The sequence below is a fragment of the Ceratotherium simum genome, chromosome 12 (genome assembly GCF_057802395.1).
Source record: "Ceratotherium simum simum isolate JZ-2026a chromosome 12, ASM5780239v1, whole genome shotgun sequence".
Taxonomy (NCBI): Eukaryota; Metazoa; Chordata; class Mammalia; order Perissodactyla; family Rhinocerotidae; genus Ceratotherium; species Ceratotherium simum.
In genome coordinates, this window is record NC_141911.1 from 18109663 (window position 1) to 18133156 (window position 23494).

General features: G+C 39.1%; 1 protein-coding gene and 1 pseudogene across 4 annotated transcripts in view; both read left to right on the plus strand.

Annotated features, from left to right (window-relative positions):
- The window catches only part of SH3RF1 (SH3 domain containing ring finger 1), a 156374-nt gene that overhangs the window by 23852 nt on the left and 109028 nt on the right, over window positions 1–23494 (plus strand). The gene's annotated exons all lie outside the window — the stretch shown is intronic.
- LOC101408743 (ATP synthase peripheral stalk subunit b, mitochondrial pseudogene) lies at window positions 12571–14124 on the plus strand (annotated as a pseudogene).

A 23494-nucleotide genomic window follows, 5' to 3' on the forward strand; every position in this document is an offset into this window, starting at 1 on the left:
TGGCTATCAAAATACAATGGGTTTAGGTGGACGATAGACAAACTTAGATGGAGATTTGAAACAAATATTTGAATATGTAGATTATTCGTCAATATGGCTTGTGCTATGACTTGAGTATGCACGATTGTTAACTTTTTTCACATTTCATCCATAGACATGGCTTAAATCTAAGTAGATTTGTTCAGAGGTGACAGTTCCTTTTTACTTCCTTCTTTGAGGTTACCCTGTCAGAGTTGGTAGAGTTAAAGTTGGGTTTGAAGTTTATTCTTCCTTTAATCTTTGAAACAAACTAGTCTTCTTCTTATAGTAAAGATAAGCAAATTAATGTGACATCTAGACCAATTTAGGAATTTGATTTATAATACAGCGAAAGATAAATGTATTTTTTAAGCAGATGTCTGATGACAATCATGCTATCATGATGGAATATCTGCTTACAGAATATGGGTAAGTTTACTGTAGTGTATTTACCTCCATGTGTCAAGTGATCTATATAAAATGTATTTTTATGTGTTCTGCATAACATACTAAAAATTGGGTAATTCACGTTTTTGATTTGTTACAATTTCAGTTCCTCTTTTCATGCAGAGCCTTATCTACTACCCTTTTTGTTTCTTATTAACAAAATATTATATAGTACAACTTAAAGATATTAAAGGAATTAACAGGTTATAACGACAGAACTGAAAACTTGAGAAAAGCTTAGCATTGTGTCTCGGTTAAATATGTGCAACATAAAAGAAATCATTATTCTGTCCTATGTATTATTTTATTAGACATCCTTCACATATCAGTTTATCTTAAATATTCCACATGCATTTTAGTTAGTTAGGACACTGGATTCTGTGTGTCTTTACCCTTCAAGTAATGCTGGTTATAGTTAGATAAATTTAAATTATTAACTTATGGTCTAGGAGAATTTAGATTGATTGACATGCTGGCATTGGCAGTATATTGTATTCTTGAGTCCACAAAAAAGATGTATTGTGAAACTCTAGAATTGGGTAGAAAGAGATCGTCTGTGTAGTAGCTTTAAAAAAAACTGGGAAGAGCTTTTACAAAAGCAGCAGGAAGTACTTACTGAATCAGCACTGGTCCATTGTGTGGAAGGGTTTGCAGATTTCTAATTAAGCCGCTGAATACTTTCGGTCCTCAATTCACACGGAAAAATTTTAAAATGGTGGTGAGGCGCGCCGCGCGTACGTCTGTGTGTTTGTGTAGGGCAGCTGCATGTAATGACATGATAGTGAAAATTAGAAAAAAATATGTGAGTGGAAACAGCAAGAAAAATTGAAATAGAGTGTCTTAAAAAAAAGTAGTAGAACAACAACCAAAAAGTCACTCCATGTAATTTCGAGATCAGACAAAAGGATGGCCAGAGCATAATGGGAGCATGTTGAAGCCTGTTGCTAAATCAGAAATGAACAGGAATGCAGTTCAAAACCTCATTTACTACTCTTTAGTCTGTTGCCCTAGAGACAGACTTCACATATTGACTTTGGCAACTCCAGGGTAGCTTGCCGTGTCTGCAGCTATTTAAGTGAAAATATTAATTTGTGATTTAAAAATATAAGTTTACTGTAGTCCGTGCAACAAAGTACGTTTGCGGTTGGGTGGGAATTTCCAGGAGGTTGTAAGTCATCTTTTGGAAAATGATGAAATAAATGGATCAAATAAGGAATTCGGATTCTAAAAAGTTCAAATAGTAAAAATGCAGTAAATGAAAGCAAGACTTATTGAAAACCCAGGCTGAGACTGATTTAAATTTCAGGCATCATCTCACTTTGTAGCATGAATTAGGTATCTGGAGAGTGTAGATAACAAAATTAGTAGTCAGGGGAGTGCTTAAAATATTGTTTAAAGATTAAAATGAGAGAATAAACCTAGAATGATCAAGATCCCATCCAGTTCTAATTTTAAATGGTTCCTTAGAGCAAGCGAGCTTTCCAGCTTTCTCTTACTCTGCTCTGCTTTGCCTTTTGGTGTTATTGTTATTCTGTAGTTGCAGTGAAAATGACATTTCAAAGATTTTCCTTGAAAAACGCTAATCCAACTAGACATTGTTTAAAAAGTGTCAAATGAAAAAAAAGTCATGGAGTTGGGAGAAGGGGCTTGAAGACTAGACACCTGTAATGGAAATGAATTCTCTTCCCTGCAGTGCTGTTTCTCAAGACGATCTGCATCAGAAACACCGGGGTGCTTATTAAAAATGCAGGTGACTAGTCCTACACCAGCCCCATTGATTTTAATTTCCTGGGGCTGGGACACAGAAATCCGAATTTTGAACAAGTTCTCGTGCACACTAATGTTTGAGGGAAAACACTTCCAAAGTGTTAAGTGCGAATCCGAGCTATAAAGACATGAATTTAATGTTTAAAATCTCTCTCTCCTCTGGGCATAATTTTGAAACTGATATTTCATCCTGAAAACGTTGCTTGATAGGAAAAGATTACGTAGATGCTAGAACTTGGGCCACTGCACAAGTGGGGTGTCTGTATGGGGAGAAAAGTTTTCGTGGAGAGCAGTTTTATATTTGCGATTGTCACACATCAGATTCGTGATTGAAATGGGTTTAGGCAGAGTATTTCCCCTTTGGGGAGCATGACAGAATCATTTAGCATTATAATTTTTACTCCTCTGTTAAAAAAATAAGTATTCTAATTGAAGTAGAAAAATATTTGATTAAGAATCAAATCCCTCTCTTCCCACTAAAGAATCCTATTTATAATATTTTGGGCTTATAAGCTTTATTGTTCATATATATAATCTGCAGATTTTATTTAAAATATGAATGACCTGAAACTCAAATGACCTGAAACTTGACCTTTTTTTTTTGGTGAGGAAGATTGGCCCTAAGCTAACATCCATTACCAATCCTCCTCTTTTTGCTGAGGAAGGTTGCCTCTGAGCTAATATCTGTGCTCATCTTCCTCCATTTTTGTAAGTGGGACGCCACTACAGCATGGCTTGATGAGCAGTGCGTCGGTCCTTGCCTGGGGCTCAAACCTGCAAACGCTGGGCCACCGAAGCGGAGCGCGCAAACTTAACCACTGCACCAGTGGGTCAGCCCCATTGACCTCATATTTTTTAAAAACAGTTTTTGATGCTATGCTTTTTGCTGTTTAACTACCTGGTCAACAGACTTAGGGACCCCGGCCAAAAGGGCCAGAGAAGCCCTCATAGACTGCCAAACATCAGAGAGCCTCATAGGAGAGAACTACCTCCTATGTCCCTAGAAGTGCTGTTGTATTTCAGTAATCATGCTACCTGGTCAGGTTGCCTGAATGACATTTCAGCAGGATCTCAGCCTGTGCTTTTGATTTTTCACTTTAGAAAGATAGCTACATTCCCCTTTTGGTTTAGATGTATTCCAGGAGCAGCTCTACTTGGGCCCTACCCCAGGATGTGCTGGCTGTCTCGCTGTCTGCTTGGATGGAGTTCAGGTGTGCCTGTGTTGGCGGCGGGCCAGTGCCAAAGCAAATCTTGTTTGCTCACGCGCTTTCCAACCTTTCTCTGCCCCTAAGGGCTTTACTATAGTGGATGGTGATTTAAAATGCAAACAGAACCCCAACACAATCATACCAAACAATCCTATATAGAATTGGGGGTGAAGTTCACTGCCTGTCTGCTGAAAGGTGAATTTGTTGAAGACAAAGTCCTTTCTAAATAGTAGTATTTAGCATGTGTTTCTTGTATTAATTGGAATGTTTAAGCTTAGGTCCATTTCACATAGACTTGAGCAGTGGCATAGGTTTAAATTTTTTTAGTCCCTAGTAAAAGTTTTAAAAAGAATACTTCACTCTCTTCAAGAAGGTCCCTCTGCAATGAGGGAGATGCTTGCGTGATGTTCAGTTAAGTCTTGTAAGCACACGGATCATCGTACTGAATGAGGGTCTTGTGTACAAGCGGCGTAAGTCATTCATGAATATAGCAGGTTAGTATCCTAAGTCGAACACAATTTCTTAAACTGCTTCCTTCAATAATTAAGTGAAACTGAGTTTATTATAAAATGCCTTGAGAAGTTTTAATTGACTTTCAAAAAGTTGATCATCTTAAGATTCTCCTTTTAGATGTTCCAGTGTCTGAGAGTCTGTGCTTTGTAATTCTCATTGTAGGTCTCAATTATTTCTAAAGAAAGGGTTTTCATTGATAGTTCTTGTGTTATAATGTGCAGTTAATTAATTGCAGTTATTCTGAGTGCTTCCTTAGAATAGTGTGCTCATCTCGTTAAGATAGAGATGTTTGATAGTGAGGTGGACATTGCTAAAGCTGGAGTGGTGAAGAGTTTTAAACCTTCTACTGTGCCTTTTAATTTCTTCAGAAAAGTCTTTGAGCAGTTATTTAATAAAAGCACATACATACCCATTGACTGAGGAGCAGTGGCTAGTTCCGAGGTTGATTCTTGCAGATGTCTATTTTCTGAACAACACTTGTGACTCAGAGCTCACTTCATTAACCTCTCATTATTTCCGTCTATGCTTGACTTCTTGAACATCAGCTTTTTTCTTTATGTTGCTTGTGCACTTAGCCTGCATTATATCCTTCATGGTTTAATGGAGATATGTGATGGTAACAGAAATATTCCCTTTATGTGAGGTAGGTAGATTTATAACCTTTCTTATTGGCGCCATCTTGGCCAAAACAGTGACCTACATATGGTGGTGAAAAGACAAAAATTCCACATTGAAGAGGGAGATAAATTAAAAAACAAAAAAGAATGAGAGGCCGGCCCCGTGGCTTAGCGGTTAAGTGCGCGCACTCTGCTACTGGTGGCCCAGGTTCGGGCCCGGGCTCTCACCGACACACTGCTTCTCCGGCCATGCTGAGGCCGCGTCCCACGTACAGCAACTAGCAGGATGTGCAACTATGACATACAACTATCTAGTGGGGCTTTGGGGGAAAAAAAGGAGGAGGATTGGCAATAGATGTTAGCTCAGAGCCAGTCTTCCTCAGCAAAAAGAGGAGGATTGGCATGGATGTTAGCTCAGGGCTGATCTTCCTCACAAAAAAAAAATAAATTAAAAAAAAAATGAATGAAGCATTATTTAAATGAGCCAAATGGATCTCGTATATTCTAGTATTTAAGAATTCACCAAGGACAGTACTGAGCAATTAAGCTATCATTTTTGAGAGTGCATGAAACGTCCTGTATGGTGTCTTGAAACTGGAAAAGGGCAAAGGAGGAAAAGAAAAAAAGTTAGCTTGGGAATTATTTGCCTGTCAATTTTTATGCCTCAGATAGTTAAATAGATAGCCTGAAAATCAAATAGGAAGAAAAAGGATAAGGAAGCTATACATGCTGCCTCTGAAGTGATGGGAAGCAGAACTAAGTGTGAGGCAGGAGGGAATGGAAGGAAGATGGTGATAAAAGAGTTATTTATAGAAATATATTAGCATAGCCAAAATGTTTTCAGAGTGGAAGTGAATATTCCCTAAGCTCACGAGCCTGTGATAATTTTTATTTAGCAGTTAGATGATGTGGAGGAATAAACCCTGGCACTGTAGTTGGCTGGGTTGTGCCAGAATAAAGGAGGCAATGACTTGTTTCTTGTGAAAGGAGCACAGAGCTGATTCTTGACCTTTCTGGTGTCAAATCTGATCTTGAGAAAGTCATTTGACCCTGATAGACCACAGTCCATAATTCTCAGCTTTCTCAACCTCACAGGCATCTATTAGGACAGATCTGTAAGAATGTACTGTGTGTTTGGAACAGAGGCGTCCCATAGATTCACAGTGTTGGTAAACTGGGAGGGCAGCAGGATATCTATGGCAACTTAACACTGTCTTTTTCATAGTGGTGAAGACGGTTTATGGGGCCTCACTTCTTTTGGCCAGGGTCAGAATTCCCCATACCTTTCCACTCCCAGGACACCTGGTGGGCTCCTTTCCCCTCTGCTGTGATGAATTTTACCAGTGCAGGCTGGGCTTGGGCTGCTGTTCCAATTCTGGACAGGCTTGGAGATACTCTCAATTCTCAACTTTTTTTTTAACCCCTAGTCTCGGTATTGTCATTTCTCACCAATCATATTGTGGAAAAAAATACGGTATTTGAGCAGTATTTTTCTAAAGGTGTCTTGGAATGGTGGCCAAGGGCTTACAGAGGATGTGTAGTCCGATGAGCTCTTCTCTTTGTTCTGATGTTCAGTCTCTGGTCAAACTGTTGATGTTAACTTCCCATCTTTTAGTTTCTAGGGGAGGAAGTTTCTATTCTATTTCCTCATTTCTTCTCCTCACCTTTGACATAAATCTAGAGTGTCTAGAAACCTCTGATATTTTTTCTTTCTTCTGAGTTTGTGTGAAGAATTCTGTGTGTATATGAATTTTCTTTTTTTTTTCTGGAAAGAGGTTCCACACACTTTCCTCAGACTCTTCTAGGGCTACATAACCCCAAAATGGTAAGAACCACAGGTCTTGAATAAGCTTATTTCTTGTTTCCTGATTAGGACGATAGGTATTCTCTCTCTTCAGTCTTATTACTAATTCCTTATCAGTAATACATATCCATCTGACTTTCATCTTCATTATCTTGTATCTTCTTGTTGACCTTTGTGGTCTCAGGGCACTCTAATTTTTTCAAAACTTTATAACTCGCCAAAACCAAGCTTCACGTGACTCAGCTGGATGTATCTTTCCCTTCCATTAGCCACATTGAGGGCCTTATAATTCAAATCTGCATTTAAAAATATGTAACACTCCACATATACATTACACCAGTCCCCTGACTAGGTTATTTTTTGATAGAGTAGAATATTTTCTCAATATGTAAGTGTGGCTCTTCTCTCAACCTTTAAGAAAATCTTCTCTCTCTGTTTTCTTCACCAAAATTATATCTAATAAAGACTTCAGAATCTAGTGTTTATATCCTGCTAGTTGTTGATGTGGGCCACCACCTCATGGGTACGTACAACCGTTTCTCCTCCTGAAATCAGTTTTACTTCTCTCTTGAGTAAATAAAGATCGTCACCTGGTGAAAATCACCTTTGGATGGTTATGCTCTTTAAAGTGTTCCATGATTTCAAGCATTACCCTCTTCCTAACCAAGTCACCTTCCGTCTGTGTCTAGGAACATTCCAGGTTGGTTTTCCACATCACATCACTCCTTTTCTCTCTGCTTATTGTGTTCCTGGCTACTAGACATCAGGTGCTGGTTCATTAGCAGACATTACTGTGCATGTCACACAGCCAGTTGGCACCACATTTTTGGCTCCTTCTGATGAATCTCTTTCTAGTTGGCTGGCAAATTAAATCTGTTCATTGAGAAGAGTGTGTGTGTGTGTGTGTTTGTGTTTGTTTATATGTGTATTACTGGCAGAGGATGTGGCAGAAGCAAAAGTTGGTGTGGTTAAATACAGTCATCTCTCTTCTATTTGCTTTCTTTTTTTTTTCTCTTCATTTTTTAGCAGAGGAGATCCTGGGTTTTGTTATTCGGTTTTTGTGCCTGTCAGTCAATTATTTGTTAGCTTTTGAGCTCTGCATATTTAGCATTTTATTATTAGAATAGTAAGAAACAATATATGTATTTACATATCCATTCCTCATATTGTAGAGACCCGTGACCACAGTGATAATGTGAATTAGCTTGCATGAGAATATTTAGAATAAATAGTAGCTTCTTACTGTATGCCAGGCAATGTTCTGGGTGCTTTATACATGTATTAACTTGTTTAATTCTCACAGCAACACAATGAGGCAGTTGATATTATTATCTCTATTTTACAGATGAGGAAATAGACACAGAGAGGTTAAGTAACTTGTTTAAGGTCACACAGCTAACAACTAACTGTATCGTTTAGAATAGATTAAGCTATGGTATAGTAACCACCCTCAAATTTGAGAGGCTGAACACCACAAAGACTTATTTCTCACTCATTATACATGTCCATTGTGGGACCACAGTGGGGCTGTACTCATGGTGGTTACTCAGAGACTCAGGCTGACGCAGGCTCTGTCTCAACACATACTTCTAGGAAGGGAACTGGTGTGTCAAGCTCTGGCTTTTAAAGCTTCCATCTGGAAGTGACACATTTTACTTCTGCTCACATTTCATTGTCCAAACCAAGTCACTTGGCCATGACTCTGTTTAAAGGAAGTAGGGAAGTGCAGTCCTGCCACGTGCGCAGAGGGAGAGAAGAACTGGAATGTTTGTGAACAGCCCTAATAATTACCACAGTGGTGGAGCCAGGACTGGAATCCAGGCACTTGGGCTACAAAGGCTGTGCCGTTATTATAGCGCAATGACCATGACTGTAAGAAACTACATGGCAAGTATCCTGAGGCGTATATTGTCCAGAACAGTTTTGTCACTTAGGATGAGACAGCATGTCATTGAAAGAAATTAAGTAAAATTCCCCTATAATATGCTCATTATTATATGATTTGTAATTATTATGACATGCTATTATACAATAAGTAGTGTAGCGTAATAGGTAAGAACATGGATTCTGGAGTTAGGCTGCTTGGATTGAAATGCCAGCTCTGTAACAGATTACCTATGTGACCTTGGATGAGTTACTTAACTGCTCTGTGCTTCAATTGCCTCATATTTAAGTGGGAATAGTAATAGCACCTATCATATAGAGTTATCATGTCATTGAAAGGGATTTTTAGAATTGTGTGTGTGTGTGTGTGTATTGCTATTAAATCACAGATATGGAATTCATAGTAAATATTGAATAAATGTTAGCTAGTATTTTTCCTTATGAATTTGGTCATGCCACAGAGTAAGTGACATCTCTAAAAACTTTAAGCAAAAAAGTTTGAGGACCAGGTTAGTCTGTAAGGATATTACTGTGTTGTTATGTAAACCAGATGATCATAATGCTTGGCTACTGTTTAATGTTTATAAAGTTACATGTGTTCATTAAGAATTAGAGAAATGGTATACTGAATCTTGTTTTCCACAGTAAGATTATAGGAGGAATCCTGTTTTAAGAATCTCAACATAAAAGAGCTTGTTGATTAAGTTATTAAATATATTTGTACCAGCAAACCTAATATATGAAAATCTAGACATGGAAAACTTAAATTTGAGGGTTTTTGTTTCTTTGTTTTAGCTCTAGAACAGTGGTTGTCAATGGGGGCTTGGGAGTTATTTTGTCCCCCAGGGGACACTTGGCAATGTCTGGAGACATTTGTCATACTAGACTGGGGGAGGTGGTACTACTGTCATCTAGTGAGTAGAGGACAGAGATGTTGCTAAACATTCTACAATGCATTGGGCAGCCACCCTCCCCAACAAAGAATAATCAGGTCCCAGTGTCAATAGTGCCAAGGCTGAGAAACTGTGACTTGGAAATAGAAATCAATTTACTGTGGATTGCTTTAAATAGAAGGGATCCTGAGAGTACGGGTAGATTCCTGTTGTAGTCAATCCCCTTGTAATGACTTATTGGAAATAGTATGAGGCTGTTTCTGGACACTGCCAGGCAGCTCATTCTAGCAAAGCTGTGCTGGGAGGTAGAGCAAAGTCTGCTAAATGAAAAGTCTAGTGTTTGAAGTGTGTTAATTAATCCTCACCCACGAAAGCAGCTATTAGGATATCTCCATGTAGATGTAGTAACTGTTCTTCACCAAAGCTGATATTCTTTGACCGCTATGGCAGTATATTTGAAGAGTTATATGTTAATTTGCTTCCTGTGAGAACCAGAAGATTGTGGCACATGATCTGAGATCATATTCTAGATCAGGGTTTCTCAACCTCACACCATTGACATTTTGGGCTAGATAATTCTTTTTTTGTGGGAGTTTGTTCTGTGCATTGTAGGATATTTAGCAGCATCCCTGAAATCTACCCACTAGATGCCAGTAGCACACTCCACTCCAATCCCTTCCACCTGACCAGTAGGGCAGTAAAAAATTTGGCATTGCCAAATCAGGTGGACTAAATGGACAGGTTTAGCAGAGTGAGAGAGGGACAGTAAAACAACAGACCAGGAGGACTTTTCAGCTTTAGGGACAGAGAGAATCAGAGAATCAGAATGACAGTTGGAGAGTATTTCAGAGTACAGGATGGGGAAGCAGATGGTAACTGTCAGGCACAGAATATGTTTTACAGCTGCTCTGGGACAGGGGTAAAAATAGAGAAATTGAGGGGGAAGGAAGACCCTCAGACTTACCTGAAAGCTAGATTTTCAATTACGTCCCTTAATGAAATGTCAGCTTGTAAGGGCAGAGCTGACAAGTATGAAAGAGTAATGGTTCTGTGAAATAATAGGGTAGAGGGAGGTGGTTTGCTGATTAAGTTACTCATTATCTGGAGGCTATGAAGAAAATCAGTCAATGAATTATTGTGGTGAAATATAACTTTCATTTTTCTGGAAGCCAAACCACCAAAAAAAAAAAAATCTAAAATAACTAGATTTGTTTTTCATGACTTAAAATGACAGTTCTTGTTTACCAACAAGTTGATGAGGTAAAGTGTAATGCAGTGAGTTAATAGATAAAAAACAATTAGAAGAGTACTTGCTCCATAGTAAGCTTTCAATAAATGTTAGTTATCATTTGTTGTTAAAATGAAGACCAATGAATAATCGTATTTAGTACGGTTTTAATTTTAAATTATTTTATTCTAATTTTTTGAAAATTGGTAATTCATCTATGATATATACACTATAGTCAGAATATTAAATTAACTAGAACATCCCATTTACCAACTACTGAGTAAACCAGAGTTTTATTATAATCTTCTAGAATATTAAGACTTAGTATTTACAACCAGGTGGTTTCGACCATTGATCAGATTTGGAGATTATATCATGTTCAGAGTTTAGGGATTAAACTAAAATCCTGCTTAATTGTTTGATGGGCATGAACCTTATTTGGGGGTTTGAGCACATCACCAAAGAAGGGTAAAAAATATCTAGTAGTAGCCAACTTTCAGGATGAAAGAACGGTTTATAAAAATTTATAAATCAATAAATTTTCAATCAAGTATCTGATTAGTCAGGTTCAGTTCATTTGCCCCAGCTAAACCGGATTCGCTACTACTCTAGGATGTGATATGTCCAAAGTTTGCCTTTTATTTTAACCTCAAGGGGTTGAGGAGAAAGGGTCAGGGGAATGAGAAGACCTGGATTGGAGGAGCCATTGTGGCCATTATTTCATCATTATGTGACCTTGGGCTAGTCCTTTGATCCTGTTGAAGCTCAGTTTCCGGCGTTCAGTGGGAGTAATGATGCCCACCCCACACAAAGTTATTGTAAGAGTGAACTAATTTTGAAGGCACTATGAAAATCATGAAGCTGGATGACTTGGTCTACCTGTTTTTTCTAGTTTCTACTTCCACTATTTTGTTCTCCATATTGCTACAGTGATCTTTCCAAATTGAATCTGAACGCTAACTCTCCTGTGTAAATCTTTTCAGAGCTGTCTGTGGAATAGAGAATAAAGTGCAAAAATTTTAGCACAGTCTGCAAGAGCCTGTTGGGTCTGACATCCACTTACTGTCACCTCACAGGTCCTTACAAGCGCCCCCACTGGCCGTCCAGTATTTCGAATACGCGGAGCCAGTTGCTGCGTGTCTGCCTTTATGCAAGCCATCCCCTCTATGCCCTTGTCCACCTGACCACCTCCCTGGCCTGGCACTCTCTCCCCTCAGCAAGGCGGTCAGGTCTTCCTTTTTGCCAGTACTGTACTATGTCTTGGATATATTTCCGTTTTAGAATTTTTTAAACTGTTGAAATATTTTTTTTTCATGTTTCTTCTAGACTAATAGGATTTTAAAGACACGACCTGATACCTGTATATCCTTATATTTCTAATGTCAAACAGTGCCTGAGGTGTAGTAGGCATTTGATGAATATAGTTGGATGAATCAATAATTGAAGAGAGATGGTTCATGCAGAAGTAGAAAAAGGCATTGATTGTCCAGGACTCTGATGGGAACAGAAAAGGGTCGTTGGTGGTGACTGACGGGTAGCTGGTGGAAGCATAAGTATCCTGTCACAGCTCTGGGCAAAACCTAATCTCGGTGATTTAGCGTCTTGAGTGTAGGAGAAATTTATTTTCTTTTTTATTTATGGATAACAAATTTGGGGCAACAAACATGATTAGATAGAGTGTAGTAAAAGCAACAATAATAAAAAAACAGGACACATTTGTTGAATGCCTGTGTGCCAGTACTATTTTAAGTGCTTGGCGTAATAATGCAGTTAATTCTCACAACAACCCCATGAGGTAGGTGTTATTACCCTCTCCCATTTATAAATGAAGAAACGTGGGACTGAGAAGAGAAGTAAGCCCAGAGCACACAGCTGCTGTGAGGCAGAGCTGGGATCCCACCCCAGGCCCTGGAGCTCGTGGTCTTGACGCTGTATCTTACCACCTCACAGGAGCGGGACACTCATTGACCAAAGACACTGTTTGTCAACCTGTTGAGCCTAGTGTATTGTTTTTACTTAATGACTATAAACTTAAGGAAGTATATCTCATTTTTGAGGAATTTTTTAAAAAGTAAAGTCAGTAATATTTGAGTAACTACTAAATTGTAAGTTAAAGTTGAGATTTTTAATTTAGATTGAAATATTTCTAGGGTTTTATTGAAAAACAGGGTGAAAAGCATTTAAAAGGAATTTTCTGTAGCGACCCTCTTGCTCCTGTCCCTGATAGATTCTCCTGTTCGGGTCACTGGGACGCTTGTACCCATGGCTGGACCCTTGCTGACCATGCTGTCCCAGGTGGTACTTTCTGCTGCCGCCACAGCAGCCACCTCTCTGAAGAACGCAGTCCTCCTTGGTCCAGGCGTATTGCAGGCAAGAAGGATCTTTCACACGGGGCAGCCAAGTCTTGCCCCTATACCACCTCTTCCTGAATGTGGAGAAAAGTTCGTTTGAGGCTGATCCCTGAGGAATTCTTCCAGTTCCTTTATCTTGAAACCAGTGAAACAGGACCCTGTGTGCTCAGAACTGAGCTTGTCTTGTATTTTCTATCCAAATAAATATAGGTGATTACTCCAGAGACCATCTCTGCCACATCAACAATAGAGTTTCTTGTCTAGGTAATTAAAAAATACGGTGCCTCTATTGGAGAATTTGCTGATAAACTTAATGAGAAAAAAATTGTGCAATTAGAAAGAGGTGAAGTGGGCTTCCATCAAACATCCAGGATGCGGCTGATCTGGAGAAGTCACAGCAGGCACGGGTTCAAAAGCTCCGTTACCTTTTTGATCTCCAGAGGAATAACATTGCTATGGCCTTGGAGTTACTTACCAGGAACGTTGCATAGAGTATACAGGAAGTAAAGAATCGCCTGTACTATCATATCTCTGTGCAGAATATGATGCGTCAAAGGAACAAGAGCACATGATAAAGTGGGTGGAGAATCACGTGGTACAGAGCATCTCTACACGGCAGGAAAAGGAGACAATTGCCAAGTGCATTTCAGATCTAAAGCTGCTCTCAAAGAAGGCTCAACTACAGCCAGTTCTGTAAGTGTATCTGTCCCAATTGAGAGAGCCAGGAGCAGTTGACTGACTAAATGGAAACTAGTCTATATGACAAAATATTTCTGTATTGCTGTCTACTGAAGTTACAGTTTACCTTTCCTAAAAATCAAAAGTTTGAGTTTCATATAGTGACAGAATTAAAACAATCCATTGGCCAGTGAGATATTTCTCATCCTTCTTGCTCTGCATTTTGAGTTATCCCATGATCACTTTTGAGTAAGCAGTTTGCTTTTAATATAATTTGGTGCCTGACTAAAGATTACCAAATTATAGTTTAAATTTGTAATTAATTCTACCATCTTGCAATAAAGTGACAGTTGAAACAAGAAAAAAAAAAAGGAATTTCCCATCCCTTCAAAATTAACCTCAATTTATTTTAATATTATTTTTGATTAACTCAGTGGATGAAGAAAAAAACCTTTGAAATGCCTTTTGTGAATCTGTTGTGTATATAGAATGGATGGAACATCCATGGCTCCATTTGAGGGCCAGCATTTTGAGTCAGATACATTTTGACTATTTATAAACATGGTATGGTTTGTTTAGACTTGGATCATTTAAAGTCATATTGAGTTAAACATTATTTCTTTTAAATGACCCATCTGTATAAATACAATTAGATGCTCCAGTACATTTTTATATTTGTGTTGTTTCAAGTAAATCTTAATCATAGTTGCAATTTGGCGTTGATTCTACATTTGACATTTGCAAATATATCTTATAAACTCTCATGAGCTAAATTAGGGTTGGTTTTGTTCCCAACTATGATGAGAATGCTCTGAGTGCTCAGTAAGTAGTACTCTATGGAGATATTTCCTACGTTAGTATTCTCTTCTCGCTCTCCTGCCTCAGCCCAGGATATTTATAGGGGTGTTAGGAAAACTTTCTGAAAACAGTGGGGTTGAACAGTTAGAGATTTCAGTGCTTTGGGACTTAAGAGTTATAAACAGTTAATGTGCGTTGTCACGCTCTAAAAGCGGGGTATAGTATACATCCTTTCCCAAATGTATGTGCCCATAGAATAGGGTTTCTTGTTTTTTTTTTTTTTAAGGTATACCAATTTGCATTTCCCAGTGCAAGAAACACAGTCAGTTTGCAGAACAAAAAAGTCATGTATTGGGCTGGCCCCGTGGCTTAGCGGTTAAGTGCGCGCGCTCCGCTACTGGCGGCCCGGGTTCGGATCCTGAGTGCGCACCGATGCACCGCTTCTCCAGCCATGCTGAGGTTGCACCCCACATACAGCAACTAGAAGGATGTGCAACTATGACGTACAACTATCTACTGGGGCTTTGGGGAAAAAAAAAAGGAGGAGGATAGGCAATAGATGTTAGCTCAGAGCCGGTCTTCCTCAGCAACAAGAGGAGGATTAGCATGGATGTTAGCTCAGGGCTGATCTTCCTCACAAAAAAAAAAAAAAAGAAGTATTAGAGAATTGATTTGAGGTTGACAAAAGAAGCATTCTTAATTAAATTCAAATATTTTAATTATTCAATGTAATAATAATTTTTTATCTTTTTATCTTTTTCTCATTTGATAAAAGAAGGAGAATTGTAAAGATGAGTCCATTTTCCCACAACTGAGGTTGGAATTAAAATCATGATTTATTTTTATTGGAAAGCAGTGACAGTTGAGATAGAGTTCAGAGTTCAGATATCTTTGGTTAACTGGAGACCTTTAGAGTTTCTGGAAAAACTCACTCTTTTTGGATAAAGTAAAATTAACAAAAGTGTAGCCATAGGTCCACTTGCCTATAGCAGAGTGAATTATAACTACGGACAGGAGCCTTAGGACCTTTCTATATTAAGCCCTGAAATGGAATTATGGTAGATATCAAACCTAAAAGAGCTCTTCTGGTGGGGCTGTTTTGCTTTTATTATTATTAATCAAAGTAAGACTTTTTTGGTTTGCACTCTTGGAACCATCTGGAATTTCTTTCAAGAACAGATTTTTTTAAAAAGTAAAATTTTAACACTATAAAGTTATAAGAGATGTTTGTGGAACTATTCAGCAGAGTTAGTCAAGAATTCATAAAGTAGAACAGGGAAATCCAAAGAATTTTTTTGAGTGTAGATATAGTGTATGTCTGTGTGTCTGTATGAAAAAATAAAATGATGTGTGTACTAGTAGATGATTACAAATTGTGGCAGGCGGAATAATGTCCCTATCCCCCAAAGATGTCCACATCCTCTCTCTGGAACCTGTGAATATGTTGTTACATGGCAAGGGGGAATTAAAATTGTTAATCAGCTGACCTTGAGATGAGGACATGATCCTAGAGTATTCACATGGGTCCAGTATAATCACAAGGGCCTTTAGAAGTGGAAGAGGGAAGCAGAGGGGAAGGTCAGAGTGATGCCAGGTGAGAAAGACTCAACGCACTGTTGCTGACTTTGAAGATGGAAGAAGGACCCATGAGCCAAATAATGTGGGCAAGCTCTATAAGCTGGTAAAGGCAAGAAAATGGATTCTTCCCTAGAGCCTCCAGAAAGGAATGCAGTCCTGCTGACACCTTGATTTTAGCCCAGTGAGACCCGTTTTAGACTTCTGACCTCCAGAAGTGTAAGATACTAAATTTGTGTTATTTTAAGCCACCAAGTTTGTAGTAATTTGCTACAGCAGCCATAGAAAGCTACTATACATGTATGCTGAAATCTTTTTAGGTGGACTGCCTGTTTTTGAAGATCACCTGATTTTATAGCCAATATTTTTCTAGTGCAGATTTTTAGTTCTTATAGAAAATATACGTTTAGAATATGTATTCATGATGACCTGCTTACCGCTCCTGGAAACAGTTTAGAAAATGGAATAGTGAAACAATTTGTTGAAGAAAGATAAGAATTGAGAGTGCATTATGTTACTTTGATAGGAAATAAAATCCTTAATAAAGTTCAAATCAGGCATTTGGGATTCAGAATCACTTCACGACTACAGGATTTATGGACTTTCCTTCTTTCGCTCTTGTGGCATTATTTTTTTAAAGTTTTCCTTATGCGTTTCCTGAATGGAAGCATTTTGGGATGCAGTAGATTCTGCTCTGGTGTCTAGGGATGGTATGTTTCCCTGTGGAACATTCCGTTAATAGCTATCCCGCTGTCCTTTGCCAATCCTCTTAAAAGTGGCTGGGTCTGTCTTGATGGGCACTATTCTGCTCCCTGGGGATATATCGTCTCTCTACTCTCACATTGTTTCCAGTCCACTGGTGGAGAAAGGCACACACAGAGAGTAATTATAGATCAATATGGTAGTCTAGTAAAATAAATAATGCATAGATGTTATGGAACACCCAGGGATCCCAGCTACCCCTGCCAAATGTTGCTTCAGAATATAAAATGCTAATTCAGATTTCAAAAGAAACATTATGTTGCTGTGGGCTCCATTACAAGTTGTAAAGCATGAATTCCAACTTGACACCTGACACCTGTTAAGAAAACCACATATTTTTGTAGCCATGGATGGTCTCTATGAATCATTTTGCCATATACCTGTCAGTGAAAGATGAACTATTTGGTGACAGATATGGTTTATTCAAGAGGAATATTTTTTAAATGTGTGAAATAGGGACTAGTTCTTCGTTTCTCATTTGCCATTTCAAACCTTTTTAGTGTTTAATAAATTAAGCGTTTTTTGAAAATAGGTTATTGATTGATGTTATAGTCTAGGGTGTTTTTTTTTATTCTTTCCTATTCTTATCATTTTGTAATCAGAATTAATTGACGTCTTGATTCTTTTTTATGTGGTTTTAAAACCAGTCTGGTAGTTGAGGTAGTATAACGTATATTTAGAATTAAGGGTGACTAATACTGTTTTAACTCATTCAGTTCGTCACCCAATCACAGTTATTATAAGACTTTAGCTTCACTGATAGTTTTGGCGTGCTGTATGACATATGGTTACAAAGATACATTTTCATTATCTACGGTAGTTTCCTGTAAAATTGATGGTGCATTATAGCCAATTATTTAAAAAGCTGTTGACCTAAAGACATTTGCTGCTGGCTTATGCTTTTTCTGTCCCTCCCTTTTTTGGAGGGAGGGGTGGTTAAATGAGATTAGCATGAGCTGTGATTATCTCATTACTTACATAGTTCGTCTATGTAGTCTGTTCTTTCCTGCTCCTTTTTAAGTCAAGCCCCATGAAATTTTTCCTCGTTACTGCATTCTATATATTTTGCTTTTCACTGCTATAGAATGGTGGTGTTACAGTGACCAGTGAAAAACTTGATGTACAGACATGACAGCTGTGGTGAAATGCAGAATCGTTTCGATTTATGAATTTAAAACTGAATGGTAAATGTTAAGTGATTGCAAAAGGGAAACTAAGTAGGAGTTTAAATTAGTTTCAGAAACAAAATATATTCTTTTATATATAGCATGTTTTGCATTGTCTAGAAGGTTCTTCTTCATTCACTTACCAAAGGTACTTAACCACCCACCTCTTTCATTCACGTTAAGTGCGCTGAACAAAAGAGACAAACTGTGAGTCACAGCATTTGGTTGCTCTGATGTCATGACATTAACTAGAATAATGGCATTAGTCAGAATATTGTTTCTCCTAAAAGTGATTATTGGAAGTGTGTTGCTACATATAGCTTTATTCCTTGTCTCATGGGTCACCCCATAGTGTCACGTAGTGTTGACTCCAGTCTGTTATGTTCAGAGGGGCTGTCAGCAGCATGGCAGCCACTCTGGGTCACAGGCCTGACCATCTTCCCTAGTTTGCCAGAGGAAGGAGTGTCCCTTCTCCTCTCCAAAGGTAACCTGTCTCTGCCCACCTCTTCTATCTTGCTCCTTAGTAGATGCTGTGGTCCTGCAATTTCAGTCTCTCCCTTTCCACTGGGTTCTTCTCGTTAAGCTCCTCAAATTAATTCTCACCCTTAAGACACACACACACACACACACACACACACACACACACACACACACTCTCTCTCTGTCTCTCTCTCTCTCTCTCTCTCAGTCACACAACGTCCCCCAACACTGCTACTCCCTCACGCTACCACCCTTTTATGTCCTGCCTTTTATAACCGGGCCTTGGCAGATAGTGTACACCCATCTGCATTTCCTAGGCTGACTCACTTCCTTTAGCACTCTGCAGTCACCCATCTCTCTTGATGAAACTGCACTCTTGACAGTTCCTGACTCTTCTTAGTCACAAAATCCTTTGGCTTTTTCTCAGTGTTTATCCTTTACATCTGTGCATTTGACCTTGTTGCATACAGCTGGATTCTTGAAACCGCCCCTTTCCTTTCTGCTGTGCCTGGCATTCTCTCCAGGGTTTTCTCTCTGACCTCTCTGGGGGTGACCCTATTTCAGTCTTATGACTTTAGTGGTCACCACCTTGCTGATGACTCCCAATGATCTCCAGCTGTAACTGGTGCTGGAGCTCTCGGTCCTACATAGTCAGCTGACTTTCCTACCTGTGATCAGCCCCAATTTCCCATTCCAAGTCTTTGACTTCCCCCTTCAGTACCCTGTTCCAGTTGAGTGAAGTCCCATTAGGCAAATTCTGATGGCTCTGTCTTCAGAATACCTCTAATCTTGCTACTTTTCAGCACCCCCACCCTAACCTCCCCAGTCAAGCTGTCATAATCTCCTGGATTACTGCAATAGCCTTGAACCCGGTTACCCTGAGGCTACTTTTACTTCCTAGAGTCAGTTTTTCATGCAGTTGGTAGAGACATCTTTTAAAAATAAAATTCAGATCATAGCTCTGTAGAAATAGACAATATGCCATTTCCTCTGTTCACAATTCTCTGGTGGCTTCTCCCTTACACTTAGGACAAAATCGTATCAACTATTTATGACAATAAGGCCATATAGGATCTAGCTCAGTGGTTCTCAGTGGGAGGTACTGCTCCCTTTCTGTCACCTGTAGGAGTGTTTGGAAACGTGGTGGCTTCTTTGGTTGTTACAAGGATGGTGCTATTGGCATTCAGTGTCTCAAGGGCCATGATGCTAAGTGGGAATAAGACCACATTATCCTTCCCCAAATGACAGTAGTGTCCTTATTGAGAAACGCTCATTCTTACCTCTACTTACCTTTCCAGCAGCATCTCTTCTCTCTCTCTGCTTTAATATTCTACTCCAGCCACTTTGGTCTTCTAGCTTGTCTTAGAACTAGCTAACTGTTCTAACTGTGCCAAACTGTTCTGCCTCAGGGCCTTTGCACATGCTTTCCCATCTTTCCTCTGTTTGAATCACTTCTTTTCTCACTTGATTCAGGTCTCTGCTCCCATATCACCTTCTCATTGATCACTCTTATAGAAATCTCCCCAAATCACTGTGCCCTTAGCCTGCTTTATTTTTCTTCTTTGTACTTATCACTACCTGACACTAACTTTTATATTTATTTGTGGATCTGTTTGTCCATCTTCTCCACCAGAGAGCAGTGACTTTGCCTGTCTTCTTCACAGTGTATCCCCAACACCTAGAACCGTGCCTGTGACTGCATAGTGTTCAGTAAACGTTTATCAACTGAGTGATTTTTAGATATGAATCACTTTAGGACACGGAATGGAATCGACTGAATGAGTGGATATCTTACACTTGCCTCACTCGTGCTGTGGTGTCCCCTCTTTCCTCACCTATTTAGAGTCCACTCTATTTACACCTCCAATTCCTACCCATCTTTTTAGGGCCTTTTCAGCTGTCGTCTCTTGCACAATGCCTTCTCCGATCTTGCCAACTCCTTGGAACTCTGATAGAATGTTATGTATATTTCTTATTGTATGTGCTGCCTTCTGCTGGGAGGTGTGATGATTTGTTTATGTTTCTGTCTCCCTTGCTGGTCCATGCTCAGTGTCCATTTCATTCTGTTATCCTTATGTGTGGAACGCAGCATCTTGCACTCAGTGGACGTCCATCACCTCTTAGTTGAACAGGTGTCCTTTTGTATCTCCCTGAGACAAGGGTCCCCCCTTGAGTTTTCGTGCCTGGAAGGCCCTGGAGGAGTGCCATCAAGTAGTCTACATGTTGGAGGACGGATGCCACTTGGCAATATTGTGTGTACGTCACCTTTGTGAAGGTCTGCAGCTGGGCAGGCCATGTGAGGCATGACACTGCACCCCACAAGAATCCACATGAGGGCTGGCCCCGTGGCTCAGCGGTTAAGCGTGCGCGCTCCACTACTGGTGGCCCAGGTTCGGATCCTGGGTGTGCACCGAGTCACCGCTTGTCCAGCCATGCTGAGGCCATGTCCCACATACAGCAACTAGAAGGACGTGCAACTACGACACTCAACTATCTACTGGGGCTTTGGGGAGAAAAAGGGAAATAAAAAAGAAAAAGGAGGAGGATTGGCAATAGATGTTAGCTCAGGGCCAGTCTTCCTCAGCAAAAAAAAAAAAAAAAGAGAGAGAAAGATTGGCATGGATGTTAGCTCAGGGCTGATCTTCCTCAAAAAAAAAAAAAAAGAATCCACACTAGTCCAGGGATGCTGTCCACACAGGCATTTCCTGCAGCCCACTTGGCATCATAGTCAGGCAGCTCAGAACGTTCCGTTTTAGACTGAGTTTTCTCAGCTGAACTTGTGTGTTGGAGGTGTGGTGGGGAGCAGGACGGAACACGAGGAATAAACATGTTCCATAAAAGTTAAAGTGTCACAAAGTAAAGAGTTGTTGACCTAAGTTCTTTCTCAGTTTTAGTTGTAAAATGCATTTTAGAAGGTGAAAGATTAACAAGGGAAGCAATAAACTGACTGAAATTTATCCTCAGATTACGATTCCACTTTTACTGAAGCAGACTTTGTTATTATTTTGTTATGGTATTTATCTAACAATGTTGTTAATTTGGAGTTAAATTCTATTATCTTAAATCCCTGTTAGGAAGGTGTCAAATATACAGAACGACCAATGACTTATAATTTAAAAGCATGTGATCATCGCCACGTTTCTGGTTTCATATTGCAATATATTTTTCCTTGGCAGGAAAACAAGTCAACTTAAAAAAAAACAAGCAAATGGGAGAAATGTATATTATTATCACATAGTAGATGTCTACACTTAATAATATTACAGGGAAAAACTAGTGGTAGAGTATTTTTTGGATGAGTGAGGGGAAGATGACTTACTTAAGGATGAATTATATAGTTTATTATTGTTGTTTATCCAGTAAGCACTAAGGTTATGCTTTAGCTTAGCAGTTCGCTGTATGTGCTATGTAAAGACTTAGGATCCTTTTAAGAAAAAGCTATCGGAATTGTAGAATACAGATATTACGTGAATGCTGAATTTTAAAATTCGTGGCAAATTTTAGGGAGTAAAAGATGAAGTGTTATATCATCTTGGGTTTAACAGCTACGTTCTTTTATTATAAGACATAAAAGATGTCACCTTTAATTGTAGATTATAAGGTATGTTACAAGGACTGTAGTGTTTATATGTTAAAATGAAATGCTATCATGAAGAAGGTTTTAGCCTAGTGCATATTTCTGGCTCTGAACCTTCTTTTCCAATGTTAATGTTTTCTAAATTTTCCCAGACCAGAGTTGTTAGTATAGATGATTATGGTAAATCTTAAGTTATACATTATTTTTCTTTGATGGAGATCAAACCCAACAATTTGGGCAATTTTTGAGTTTTATTTTTGTGGAAAGTAGGTCTTAAAAGTGCTTCCAAATCCATGTCTGCTGGATGAGCACTTAGCTGGTTGACTGTCTATCACAGTTTGTTGGAAAGACTTATTTTTTTATGTTCAGATGCTTCTCAGAGTTCTGTTTATAAACACTGTCAGAAGCAGAGAGTGTTAGGAATCTTCCACTTGAAAGAAAAATGACACAAAGAATAAAATCATTACTTGACTTCCCTGTGGTTTCGTGCTCAGCCTCTCATCTTAATGCCATTGAGAATTACTCTTGCTCACTAGTGAGCACAGAATGATGTGGTATCAGCAAATTGAAAATAGTATAAGATGCAGTGTGTGCCTCTCATTTCTGATTAACCACTTGAGATCTTTTGGTATTATTATTATTTTTTTTTTTTTGGCGAGGAAGCCTGGCCCTGAGCTAACATCTCTTGCCAGTCCTCTTTTTGCTGAGGAAGATTGGCCGTGAGCTGACATCTGTGCCCATCTTCTTCCACTTTGTGTGTGGGACGCCGCCACAGCATGGCTTGATGAATGGTGAATCGGTCTGCACCCAGGATTCGAACCTGTGAATCCCGGGCCGCCAAAGCAGAGTGTGCGAACTTAACCGCTACGCCATGGAGCCGGCCCCCGAAACCCTTTGTAATTAAAGTTAAGTTGTGTTTAAACTATTTTGACACATGACGTTCAAAGAGTAGGTACTTTTAACTGAACCAGAATTGTTTGCCTGCTAAACTTTGCCTGTTACCTTTAAGACAAATTTAACCTGTGACTGACCTTCATTCTCATTAACTTTAACAATAATCAAAACCTCTGCAGTGACTTTGTTCTTGGAAATTATAAATACTAACTTCATAAAATGTTTGGATTTGTAGATTCTTACTTCAGATTGCATTTTTATGTAATTTCAAGTTCCTGTGTGCATTACATACCAATAAATAATAAGAGATTGTTAGTACGTTCAAGCTTTGTGAGGCATGATGGTGAACTCGAGAGCTTTGCGGGTCGGTTGTTTGATCGAGGGTTCCTGTGTAGTGAAAGCTAACCCCGCTGGAGCTGGGTGCCCAGGTGCCCAGACTGCTGGAAGGTGGGCAGGACTGCGAACTGCTAAAATTGCCAAAGGCCAGACGATGTTGTTCTTGAAACAGAGTGAGTGTCCCTCACCCCCAACAGCTGCCCCACTCCTCAACGACCTTGCCAAAATATGCACTCTTAAAGTATTAGTAAAAGGAATAGTCATCCTGTGGAGGAGAGGATCAAACAGAAGTTCATTTGGTTCATTCATTTTTGACTGAAGAAAGCTAGGGTAAATATTTAATCATGGAACTTGTGAAATAACGTGTATTTAAAATGAAATTTATTCTTTGTCGGTCTTCATGTGAAGAGTTGGCTAGCTGTGGACACCACTTGCCGTTTTCCTTCCAGTTGTAAGAAGTTCGTAGTAAAGAAAGAAAATTATGTCAATTTCATTATT